This window comes from Mastomys coucha, unplaced genomic scaffold (genome assembly GCF_008632895.1).
Source record: "Mastomys coucha isolate ucsf_1 unplaced genomic scaffold, UCSF_Mcou_1 pScaffold6, whole genome shotgun sequence".
Lineage (NCBI taxonomy): Eukaryota > Metazoa > Chordata > Mammalia > Rodentia > Muridae > Mastomys > Mastomys coucha.
Genome location: NW_022196912.1, coordinates 50287425 through 50299955, shown reverse-complemented (window position 1 = coordinate 50299955; position 12531 = coordinate 50287425). Strand labels below are relative to the sequence as shown.

At 36.8% G+C, this 12531-nt stretch overlaps 1 protein-coding gene across 22 annotated transcripts in view; it reads left to right on the top strand.

The window, feature by feature from the left end:
• The window catches only part of Hdac9 (histone deacetylase 9), an 832819-nt gene that overhangs the window by 338449 nt on the left and 481839 nt on the right, over nucleotides 1-12531 (top strand). The window contains exon 1 of one of the 22 annotated variants that reach the window (XM_031355569.1): nucleotides 1912-1959. The exons of the other annotated variants lie outside the window; for them this stretch is intronic. The gene's annotated coding sequence lies outside the window, so the exon portion shown is untranslated. Of the gene's footprint in view, nucleotides 1-1911; nucleotides 1960-12531 lie in introns of those variants that run through there. 22 annotated transcript variants of the gene reach the window in all.

Sequence of the window (12531 nt, the reverse complement as noted above, 5' to 3'; positions counted from 1 at the left end):
GGGGGGGGGGATGATGGCACTTTACCAGTAGTCAAGTTACTGTTTAACATTTGTGAATGTAAATCTGAAGGATGCAGTAGCTAAAGCCTAGTTCAGTTCCCCGAGCATGGTGTGCTTTGGGGGTTTTCATTTTCTCAGCGTATTCCCTGTCCTATCAGTGTGAGAAGGGCATGCCTCTGTGCTGTCTCCCACTTCAACATCTTCCAGACCTGGCTTTCACACTGCTATAGATACACATAATGTAAAGCTGTTTGGAAAGTCAGCCTCTGTTTTCTTCTAATGGTCACACTTGTCTAAAACACAAAGTGTACATCCGACTCAAAGGCACGTGGAAGATGATTATGGTTTCATCTGAGTTTGTGCTGTGGTTTAGCCTTTAGTGAATGGTAGAGGAAACCAGAGTTTTTGGTAGTAGATGTATTTGGTCTTAGGATAGGATAGGGTAAAGAATTGTTTGTCCAATTATGTAAAATGTTGCAGAGTGATGGCCTACAGCAGACACACTGGTTGGCCTCACTGGTTTCTATACTTCATGACTTTTCATATCAATTCTGTGGTATCCAAGAAGGAGGTTTTCTTTCTTTCTTTCTTTCTTTCTTTCTTTCTTTCTTTCTTTCTTTCTTTCTTTCTTTCTTTCTATCTCTCTCTCTTCCTTCCTTCCTTTCTTTCTTTCTTTTTTCTTTCTTTCATTCTTTCTTTCTTTCTTTCTTCCTTTCTTTTATTGGAATCTAAATAGAAAATATTGGGAAGGAAAGATTAACAATGTTTCCCTCTAAGATAAGTTGAATAGAAAATTTTATAAGAATAAAGAACTGTTCTGTGAGTAACATTCATGGCTGTGTCTGTCCCACAGAGTGGGAAAAGTCAACAGTGGTTCTGGGGGAAGAGGGCAAACAGAGAAAGTGCAAATTAAATTAAATTCTTTCTGTAGAGAAGCATTTACTGTGGAAAGAATAACAAAGTCAAGTGAAATGGAACCAGACCATTTCTGTGTGCATGTGTGTATAGACATATATACACTTCCCTCAGCTGCTCATGGATTGTGTAGTCAGAAACATTTCAACCCCACTGTATCTCTCCAAATGCTGGGAACTGGGACTGAAGTAAGTTTTAGAATTTTAGCCAGATTTTGACATAAATTGATCCGACTATGTAATTATAAAATTTATGAAATTTAACATAGAAATATGAAATGCATAGGTGAGTGCTAGTAATTATCAATTAAGTTAAGGTGAAAAAAATGGGGATTTCAAAAAAAACCGCTTTGTATAAAATTAGAAAACTTTAAAATATTCTGTTCGTAATTTTTTTTAAAAGTCAGGAGACTCTGCAAGTTTCTTTCCAAAATGTTTATAAAATTGTAAACTACTGGCAAACATCTATACATGATTTTATTTGCAGCAGTATTATGCTGTTTCTTCTCTGCAAATTGGGCTCCTATTTTTAAATTATATAAAAATAACACCCAACTTGACATTAAACACAGCACCTGCCTTTAAAAATCTATCATAGTTCGGCTGGTAAGTTTGTACTGACATCACTTCTTTGTTGACACTTGTATTGTCTGCCTGTGTCTCCCCAGCAGATCATCTTCATGGTTACTAAATTAGTAATGTATTTTTTAAGAATATTTGCCTTTTGTGATTATGTGAATGTGTTTGCCGGTGTATAAGTATGTATGTAGTCAGAGGCTAGAGTCATCTGATTCGATGATCTGGAGTCATGGGCAGTTTTGAGCCTTCTGCTATGAATACTAGGAACTGAAGTCAGATCCTCTGCAAGAGCAGGGAGGACTCTAACCACTTAGCCATCACACTGGCGGCCTGATTAGTAATTTAACACTGTGTAACTTCTTTTCTTAGCCTGAGGTTGAAGTGTATAATGTTAACATTTTTTTTTTTTTAAGGAATGGACTGAAGATAATAAGCTGGTCACATATGAGTGTGTTTAACCTTTGAGGTAATGCTGAGAGCAATCCCATTTCAGAAGGCACCTCTCAATATTTGCCTCTGATAAATTAATTATTGATCGCTGAAGTCACTATTTCCTCTCTCAACCCTTGGCTCCTTGTTCTCATCTGCTGTTGCCACAACTTAATATGTTACTCACATGTAGGTTCACAACATTACTTTTTTTAAGGAAAAATGTTTTTAAATTCAGAACCCCCCTTCTTTTACTTTTTAATTCATAAAAGTCATATAGTTAACATAGCTATGAGTTTTGTCTTCTTGTGGATCTCACTCTTCATCCCTAGTGGTGATCTGTGCAGTCTCAGCAGTGACTACAATTAATGGCATTTTATTCTATCTATTTATTTTTTAAATGATTTATTTGACTATATTTGTGTGTGGGTTGTGGCTCTATTTCTTTCTCCCCCCGCCCGGCCCCATGTATATCCATGAGTAGTGGTGGTGTACTGTAGAAGCCAGAACAGTACATTGTATTCCCCTGGAGTCAGACATTATATACCTGTTACCTACCCAGCACCACAGATGCTGGAAACCAATGGGTATTCCTCAAGAACAGTAAGCACTTTTAAGTGTGGATCCTTCTCTCTAGCATCCCATTGCGTTTTGCCCATTTTAATACTGCACACAAAGGTCACTCCATCATATACATTGTTCCATCTCTGGCCTTTCACTCCAAGGTGTGCTTGTTGGATTGAGCCACCATGCTGGTGATAAGCTTTATCTGTTTGCTACCACTGCTGCACAGTCCATAATCCAGTCCATAACCATGTCACAGTTGCTTACTGACTAGGAGTCCTACCAACACTCTGCGAGGGTCATAGTCTCTCATCTTCCTCATTACTTAGTCTGCCCAGTCTTTTTAATTTTAACCACACTAGTGTAGGTAGAGTTTTGGTTTTAATTACAGGTTTCCTTAGATGTTCTATAATTAAAAGAAATATGATGTGTGCTTCATAGTTTTTATTTTTTTATTTTTTATTTTTATTTCTTACATTAGTTAGCATGGAGTATGTTTCCAAGAGGAATCAGTTTGCACACTGACCACAGAGAGGCTCCTGTGTCCTTCCTCCTCCTAGGAAGCATTGGTGTCCTGTGTCCCTCTCTGGTTGGGTGCAGTTTACTCATGGCATCATCTGTGCCATGGCCATTTGTTCCTTATGAATTCACACGAGTTGGCTGTAGGGCTCCCCAGATTGTCTATTTGTTGCCATTAGCTCTTCTTAGAAATTTACATTTTTATTTAAAATTTCCATTTTTCTTTTAAAACAGGAAAAACACCTTTCTTTACATACTCTTTTGGTTTTGCTGATCAGTGTTGATGTGCATTTAAGTTTCCCATTCAAGTTTCTAGATTGATTCATTTTACTTGTTTGAAAACTTTCTAGGGTTTGACTTTTATTTTATTCTGTAGTGACTGGTTACTGGTTGATTTTCATCCTCTATGCCTTAAGGACTAATTTTTCATTCTAGTCTCTGAATGAAGCATCTCTTTTAAACTTGTAGTATTTAATCTTCTCACCTTTATTATAATCATAGCTATGTTTAGTTTTTAAACTACCATTGTATTTTTCTTGCAGTAAAATGCTGGCATGTGTAAGAAATCAATATTTACATAAAAATCAATCAATCAATGTGTGTGTGCATGTGTGTGTGTGTGTGTGTGTGTGTGTGTATGTGTACAGGCATTGTGTGCAGCGATGAACAGAACCAAGAAAGATAAGAAAATAGCATGATTATACTTTTCCATTGAATGATTTCTAAATTGCCTTTATTTTCCAAACATATAATCCTTCTCCATGTTCTTTGACCTTCCGATTCCTATGTAGAATACAATCAGGTAATAGAAAAGTAAATTTAAGACAACAATATCTCTGTGCTTTCAGACCTGTGTTTAAAAGATAAAACAAGTTACCTTGAACTGTTGTCTCAGACCAAACTTTCATGTATGTTAAGAAGTCAACTTTCCATTCCATTCTGACATATCATCAGCTTCTCCACATGATTCAGATCCATGCCTAGGGGTCATTGACTCTGAGAATTACCAAGATTGCCAACAGGCTTTTAAACTTCATTTTTCTTCAGCAGTCAATGTGACTCAATAAGACTATATGAGAATGAGCTGAGCTTTCTGTTTGAAGCTCACATACCAGCCTGTGCTGGTTTTCTTTGTATAGCTGGAGTTGCAAGAGAAACATTGGAAGTTTATTTGTAGCATTTTGCCCCTTTCTATCTGGGAAGCAACTGTGCATTTTCTTGCTCAAATTTGGAAACTCTCAATGTTACTCACTATCAAATACCAATCTCATCAATCAAAGAGCCATGTTAAATGTAGTATTTATATATGCTATTTTTGGGAAACAGCAGTATGTGTTATTTTTGGAAACAGTGGGTTGACCTTGCAAAACTCACATTAACAAAGGAATAAAAGAGAAGAGTACATTTTAAACAGTGACACATGTAACTGAGGCTTAAAAGAGCCAAAGAAAGTGTGTAGGTGTTCAATAGTAACAACTCACACAGCCAGAGTTTCTTTTGTGAATGGAGCAATTCACAAAGTTCCCACAAATAAGACTTCAAGTGAGAACATTCCCAATACTTCTTGCTCATTTAATCTATCAGCATCCTAAGAGTACCTACTAAGTAGTAGGTAGGATCTTGTTTTCTGTGAATATACACATGAATGTCTTATAATTCCTTCCTATACCTAGTTTAGTCTAGTGTTTGTAACTCAGGTTTTAATGGTAAATAATTTTTACTCTTAATTCTAGAAGTAATGGACCAGATAATATCAACTTTGAGAACAAACTCACATAACTATTTAGTAATTGTGTACAAAGAGGACTAACAAAGATGCATGTTAGACATAAATCTACATGGCTTCTGAAATATCATATAGTTCTTTGTATTTAAGAAAGAAAAAGGGCTGTTTATTTTAAGCTACTATCATTTACAATGATAATCCAGTTTTCCTTGTATGTACTTCCATATGTTTATTGAATTGTGGGATTTTCTTTTTTCTAAATATTGAATAAAACTCTTCTATCTTATATCATTAAAATGCAAAGGTAAAGAAAACTTTCATTATAGACATTAGCCAGCTTGCATGAAAATCAATTAAAGCAGATGTTGACCAAATTTTATATAAATTGCCAAAGTAAATATTTTGTGTGTATAAGGCCATATGGTCTCTGTCACAGTGATTCGACTCTGTTTTTCAGCAGAGTACAAGTATACACAGAATGTAAACACTGGGTGTGGCTGTATTCCAATTACACTGTATATAGAAAAATAGACAGAGGATTGAATTTGCTGCAGTGTGCCCAAATGTGACTCAGTGTATGCAGTGAAAATGGAAAACCATTTTTACTCCTTCCCCATCAGATCTAGAGGTAAGCTTTTGACATCCCCATACTGTGCCTACTGTTGCCCACACTTAAGCTTGAGGATTTCTGCATCTTATATCTGCAGGGATAACCCAGGCAGATATTTGCTTGGTACTATCCTGGGGGCACTCTGCCTAGCTTGAGTTCTCACTTTGAAGTTTGTGATGATACTCTTACTAGACAGAACTTTTATTCAAATAGCAAACAGAGAAAACCTGAAGGGAACATTTGTCTTGACTTAAAGATGAAAATGAAAACTGAGAGAGCTTGAAACTTTCTTCCCAAGGTTATCCATACATATCTAGTATAAAGGACCATGTGTGACTAGAGTGGGTATTTGGAAAACATTCTGTAATGAATGAAAGCACTGTCACACATTCTTATTCTCAGAAAACTATGCTGCTCTGAATCTAAATGGCCTGATTATCCTTGTATTTGATATCTAGACTACCAAATCTTAGGTGCAACAACCTCTCCTTACCTCTTAACTTTAACTTTCCTAGTTTTCCAGTGCTGAAATAATTTGGGGTTTATGAATCTTAGGGTTATTTATATTGTCATACCATTTCTTGATCAAAAGCAATATTTAAGAAATATTGGTGATTATACTGCTAAGGATCTGTCTTAGTTTGGGTTTCCATTGCTGTGAAAAGACACCATGACCAAGGCAAGTCTTATAAGGGACAACATTTACTTAGGGCTGGCTTACAGGTTCTAAGGTTCAGCCCATTACCGTCAAGGCAGAAGTTTTGCAGCGCCCAGGCTGACATCGGTTTGGAGGAGCCAAAGGTTCTACACCTTCATCCAAAGGAAACCAGGAGCAGACAATCTTCAGGCAGTTAGGAGCAGAGTCTCAAAGGCCAGCCCCACAGTGATTCACTTCCTCCAACAAGGCCACACCTCCTAAGAGTGCACTCCCTGGCCAAGTATATTCAAATCTACACAGGATCTTTGAAATGTTATTAACAGAAATCAAGGTAGCCATCTTAAAAATGTGTCTTTTAGTAAAGAGTCTCAGGGGACGTCTTAGCTTCAGGAGACTTGAGTAGGCTGCTAGGATGCCTGCCACCTTCCCACTTGTATGCCTTTGTACAATCTGTGCCATATTTTAATCCCTGGAAAGGGATCATGGTTGACCAGCTAAGAGCAAATGTTTTAATTACTTACAAGGTCAGGCATGTCATCATGTAATCGTATAATCATGCTTGTAGAAAGAAAATATGAGGTTGTTACCATTCCAGGAAAAGACTAGGCCAACGTAGCCATGCTAACTTGGGGGGTATTTATGCCTCTAGAAATGATGGTTTGGGTGTTGGTTTTTCAAAAGCATTTTACTTTTTAAATTCTACCATTAATGTATACTAGACTACTGTACCTCAGGAAGCCCTTGCCAGTATCTCTTTTCCTAGAAGCTTATTGGAATGTCTCTGTACTGTAGTCAATACAGACCTCCTCTAAACCTGACATCTGCATTTGGAACCCTGTTTTAGCTTATATTAGCTGGAAGATTTTATTTGAAACCTTTCCCCTTTAGTTTATATTTTTATGTAATATCTACCCTTTTGTACTTCTAAAGTACGATAATCACTGGCAGATTTCAAAGCCAATCCACGGGTAAAGACCATGTTTAGAACATTGCTTCAAATCTACTCACATCAGGTTCATGCCTTGATTTACTGTCAACTTAATACACACTAGCATGGAACTAGACCTGATTCTCACGACTGGGTACCTTAGAAAGGGAGAATGGAGCTTTTTGCCCATTTACAGTCTCCTCCTATAACCAAGGCCCTGGAGATCTCTGCTTTTTTCTTGACTTAGGGTCTGATATCCTGGCCGGTTCTGACTTCTCTCTTCTGAAGAGCCTTTGCATCTCTCTTCTGCTGCTGCCTCTGACGGAGTCTGTGGGCCTGCTCTAGGCTGCAGATGTCACATGGTTGGATGCTCTGCATCCTGTGAGTAGGCTTTCTCAGTTTGGAAAGCTGAATCCTTCACACCTTTCAGATATCATGTTAATTCCTTCAGCACTACCCTTTCTGAATTGTTCTTACGTCCTAAATCACTGTGCATCCCATAAGTCAGTTTATCCACTGCTATACTAATTAACTTTCTAGAATCTTCCTCTTAGTATGCCTGTTTATTCTACATTGTAACTTCCATTAGAAAGCAGGATGCATGAGAACAACCATCTTGTCTCTGCTTTCTCCCATGAATAGAACAGTATATAACAGATGTTTGAATGTAGATATGAGTAGGTTAAAGCAATTTCCTAAGTACCTTTGATACACAGCTGTCTACATGTTTGTCTGTATGAAGACCATCCATGGAGAAATGGAGGCAGGAGGGGACATCACATAAAATCGCCATAGCTGGTTCTTTCTGTGTTCTTGTATGCCTATCCATGCACACACTTGGTATTTTCTTCTTTAAATCAAATCTAAAACTAGAAATATAATGTAGCAAAGCATTAAAATCTAAATGTAGAAGAATATTAATGATTAGATGTAGGATCTTTGTACTACCATTGAGTCATTCATGATTTAAATTAGGTAACAAAATCCTATACCATCTAAAGGAGACTGCCTTCTGATTGTCTATATTTCTATAGGTATTTTCTATATCTGCCCCTGAGGCTTCCCTGTCTCCCTGGGAGACTCATGCCTACATAACCTCCAGGGTATTCTTCATCAGTTGGAGAAATCAAAGCCTTAAAGAAATTAGGTGGTAGCTACAAAGCTCATATCTAACTTTTGAATGTACAAAGGCTTTTAAAATCCATTTATTTTAATATATTCCTTTATTTGTATATCTTATTATCTTAGAACTATCATTTCTCTCTTTGGGGAATAGGGCAGATTCATTACCACATTTTAATAAACCTTAACATTCTTAGACAATATAAAAGCATGTTTGAGATAGATAATGATTATTTTATGTGTTTATCTGAAATTGAAATTCATATTCTTTGTTTTCAGGATATTAGGGGACTGCTTCTTAATAAATGCAGTGGTAAAAGCATGAAAGTCAGAGGTACAATAACACTGAATTTTAAAACTACCTATGGAAACAGTCTGGAATACATAGAGGAGAAAGCAATTTAGAAACTACTAAGGGAGAAAATGCAGGGAAAGTGGAAAGGGCTAGGGATTAAGGAGGAAAGGGTGGGAAAAAGAGAAGGAAGAGAGAACAAGAAGGGTGGAAAAGGGAAGGAATGTGGAGGGAAGGAATGAGGAAGAAGGAGAGGGGAGGAAAGAGATGCCTGGAGACATAGTGTGTGGACATTGCCCTCTTCACTTCCTGGAACTATATGCTCTATCTGAAGACAGTCACCATGGACTCACAGTTTAAAGTGCTTCATTATAGGGTATGGAATTTACGTCCTGTGTGTTTTTACAGTTCTCAGAAAACACATAAGACCAGTGGGGCTCAGGGAGAGTTCTGGTAATTCTAATGGCCAGGCCTGATAAACAAAGAGGTTAGTGCTTTAACTAAAATCTCAGAAAATGGAAATGTTCCATTGTATCCAGTTTTCTGGCATTTCAGACAGACTTGTCTATCCATAGTGCTATAACTCTAAATACTCTAGTGAGATTTGCTCCTCTCTGGGGTGAACATACATTATTTTCAGAGTGGCATATTCTTGAAGATACTTTAATTGTCTTTAAACTTTTTGACATCACAGTAGAATTACATAATCTTCCCCTTTTCTTTCCTCCCCAGGCCCTTTCAGTGGAACCTGTTGTTCTCTCTCTAATCCATAGGCTCCAGTTCTTTAGTATTATTCTAAGTATTTAAGAGATCAGAATACAGAGGAATTCTTCGAAACAAGAATGTGCATGTGTGCTTTGCTGTTGCTGTTGTTTATCTGTCTTCTCTATCCCTAAAGATCTCCAGCTCTTGTTGTCAAACATTTATTGTTAAGGAAACAAGCTTGTTCAGTCGCCCCAAGCGATGTGAACGTGGTGGCAGGACAATGAATCAGTGATCTGGCACGGAGATGCTTGTTACTTTCCTTCTAATTTTACTAACACTCCAGCCAGTCGCCATGCCTCCGCAGTCCATGCAGCTGCATAATTATACATCACATCTACAAAATGAATTAGTTTATTTTTAAAACAGCTAATTGCCTTCATGGAGTCATGTTTTACCAGCAGTACAAAGGCACTTTGTTCGCGGCAGGGGGATTTTCTTTTGGAAGGACTATTAGCCTGTAGCTTCTGTGAATGTCAGTCATAAACAGCCTAATATCAGCAAATCCACTAAAAGTAGTTCATAGACCAGAGCATCTCAAAGTAGCTTTAGAGTTCTTTACTGAAAACTCTGTAGCTCTGTGTGATCTTCCAATTAAAATGACATATTTAGGAATGTTCTATGGCACAATGGCAATTATTTGGGTCCATTTTTCTGTGTATTTTCTATAGCCCAACTTAGACACTTTCCCTTGAAACCTAATTATGCATTTACAAGTAAAAAAAGAACTCTTGTTAAATGTTTAGTTAGTCCAATTCTTGGAATCAAGGCTTCTCTCTAGTTGAAGACTGAACTTTTGACTTTTGATTTTGGATGTTATCTTGGTATATATGCTTTCTGCTCCTGTAACTCAACATTGAAGATTGGATAATTTACAAAATGTAAAGGTTTATATGACTTACAGCTCCAGAGCTTAAGTCTAAGAGCAAATTACACCTTTGTCCCATGTCATTAAATGGCAATCAAGACAGAGGCTATCATCAGGATTAACTCCCCATTATCATCAGGAACCCATTCTCATGATGGCTTACCCACTGCTCCAGTACCAACACCCATTCTTTCCAGACAACAGAGGCTTCATGACATTTGAAGGAAGTTCCAACTTCAGAGGCCTTACTGTTTCACTGGCAAACCGCAACATAATTTTTAACAGGTTGAATAACAAACAACATTCAAACCGTGTCTATTTTATCATTGTCAAAATAGGAGGTGTGATACTTGAGCAATATAATACTTTTGAAAATCATGAATAAAGATTCATTTATTCCATGTAAAGGTGGCATTGCCTTGACCAATTGAAATCAGCAGTTCCCAGAATGACTGGGTAAACCAAATACAAGAGGAATGCAAAGTGTGGCTCTAAGGGGTCCACATCTTCATGACCTCTGAGCAGTAAATGCAAATTACAAATAGAAGAACACTGATGTAAACATGATGCACAGCCATACTTGTTGGTTAGATAGTTTGGAAGTTCAGTAGCAGGCAGCTAAGACAGCTGATAAATATGCCTCCAGACTGTGATGTTAGCTGACCACCACAGATATCCTCCAATGGGGAGCTTTGTTTACACTTCCAAACTTTGTTGCACTTCTCAATGGCAAATCCACTGCTTAGTCATTGGTGAGTATTTGAGAGTAAGGAAGCCCTGAGAAGAAATGCAAATGGCAGGCACACAATAAAGCTCAATTTGGAAGCACACGCTCATGTTTTCCCCCTGGCCCATGTGCTGCTCCTATTCATCTTAACAATGATCTTTGTTTTGTTTTGTTTTTCATTATCTGACCACACAGAAATTTAAAAAAAAAATACATTTTAGTGATCATTTAAGTACTGTATCCAAGTTTATCTTTCCATCCAGAAAAGCAATATCTATAGTAAGCTAAATTGTATTATTAGTAAAGTTTTGTTTCTTGAAAGTTTAGTTCCAGGACAACACATGTATCATGCCAAACTAGGTTTCAAAGGATTCACCTAATAGTTTATTGGAAAGCAGTGTGCTGCTTTTGAAAATGAGAGTGCCAGTTCATAATTACAGGAGGGTACCTGCCTCTGCTGTTACATACTGAATGATGGGCACATCTTGGATACTACACTTTTTCTGGCTTCAAGCTCAATGACACACCTTGGATGGACATTTCATTTAATAATCTCCTTAATTAGACCACAGTTAAATAAGACAAATCTGAAATCTGTTACATGATCCTTCACCAGCTTAGTACTGAAGGACTAAGAGAAAGAGTACAGATAAGCCTTTAAGACCTAACTTGACCTCTAAGAACTGTCAGATTAATACATGGCTGTAGATAGCTTAAAGGCCTTCCAGGGACACCTAGTATCCGAAGAGTCAATATTACCAAGTCAAGGCTGACAGGGAATGGAAATTGTGTGTGTGTGTGTGTGTGTGTGTGTGTGTGTGTGTGTGTAAGTAATATAATTATATACTTAGATATTTCCATATATTTATTTTAGAAAAAACCAAAATACTGACAAATTATGGTTGAAATGGAAAAATTTAGTAAATTTTAAGTTCAAATTGTGTCTATAGCAATAAAATTCTTCTTCTTCTTTTTTTTTAATTGAAACATTTTTATAGTTTTAAAATAAGAAATGCAAATTGCAACTTTGGTGCTACTAGGCTTCATACATCACAGGGTTTTTAAAGCTGCATGCAAGGAGAAAAATATTTAATTCCACATAGACACTGACATAAAGATTATGTTCACTTCTGAGTATTGTTTCACATGATTTAAATACCAGTACTCACAAGGCAGAAACAGACTGATCTATGTGAGTTCTAGGCCAGTCTGGTCTATATAGTGAATGTTGCTTTATCCTCCATGTATTAATGAGATTCTCTCTCTCTCTCTCTTTCTCTCTCTCTCTCTCTCTCTCTCTCTCTTTCACACACACTCATTGTATAATTGAAATATTTCCTAGTTGTGAAATAAGAAGTATGAAATAATGAAATATGACAAATAAACATGTATGTATGTATGTATATGTGTGTGTGTTGTGTGTGTGTGTGTGTGTGTGTGTGTGTGTGTGTACTGTATGCAGTTGGCACTAATAGAGATTCAATTTGATAGTTTGGACACAGCTCTGAAGAACATCCTTGTGTTGTTTTTTAGAAAATTGTTTTTCCTCCAATGTTAGAAAAGAAAGGAGGCAATACTATTCATTTCAAAGGGGAAGTAATCTCCACTGGTAAAATGGAAGAGTCTTTTTTTTTTTTTAAATTCTCAAAGTAATTTTATTAAGTAAGAAAAAAAAATCACCCTAAGGACAAATGCTTTTTTCCTCTGTTAGTGTACGCTGCTCATTAGTATTTTTTTTCATTTTTTCTTTCTTTGTGCTAATTTCTTAATTTTTTTTTTTAGATATTTTCTTTATTTACATGTAAATTTCTCCATTCCCAGTTTCCCCTCCAA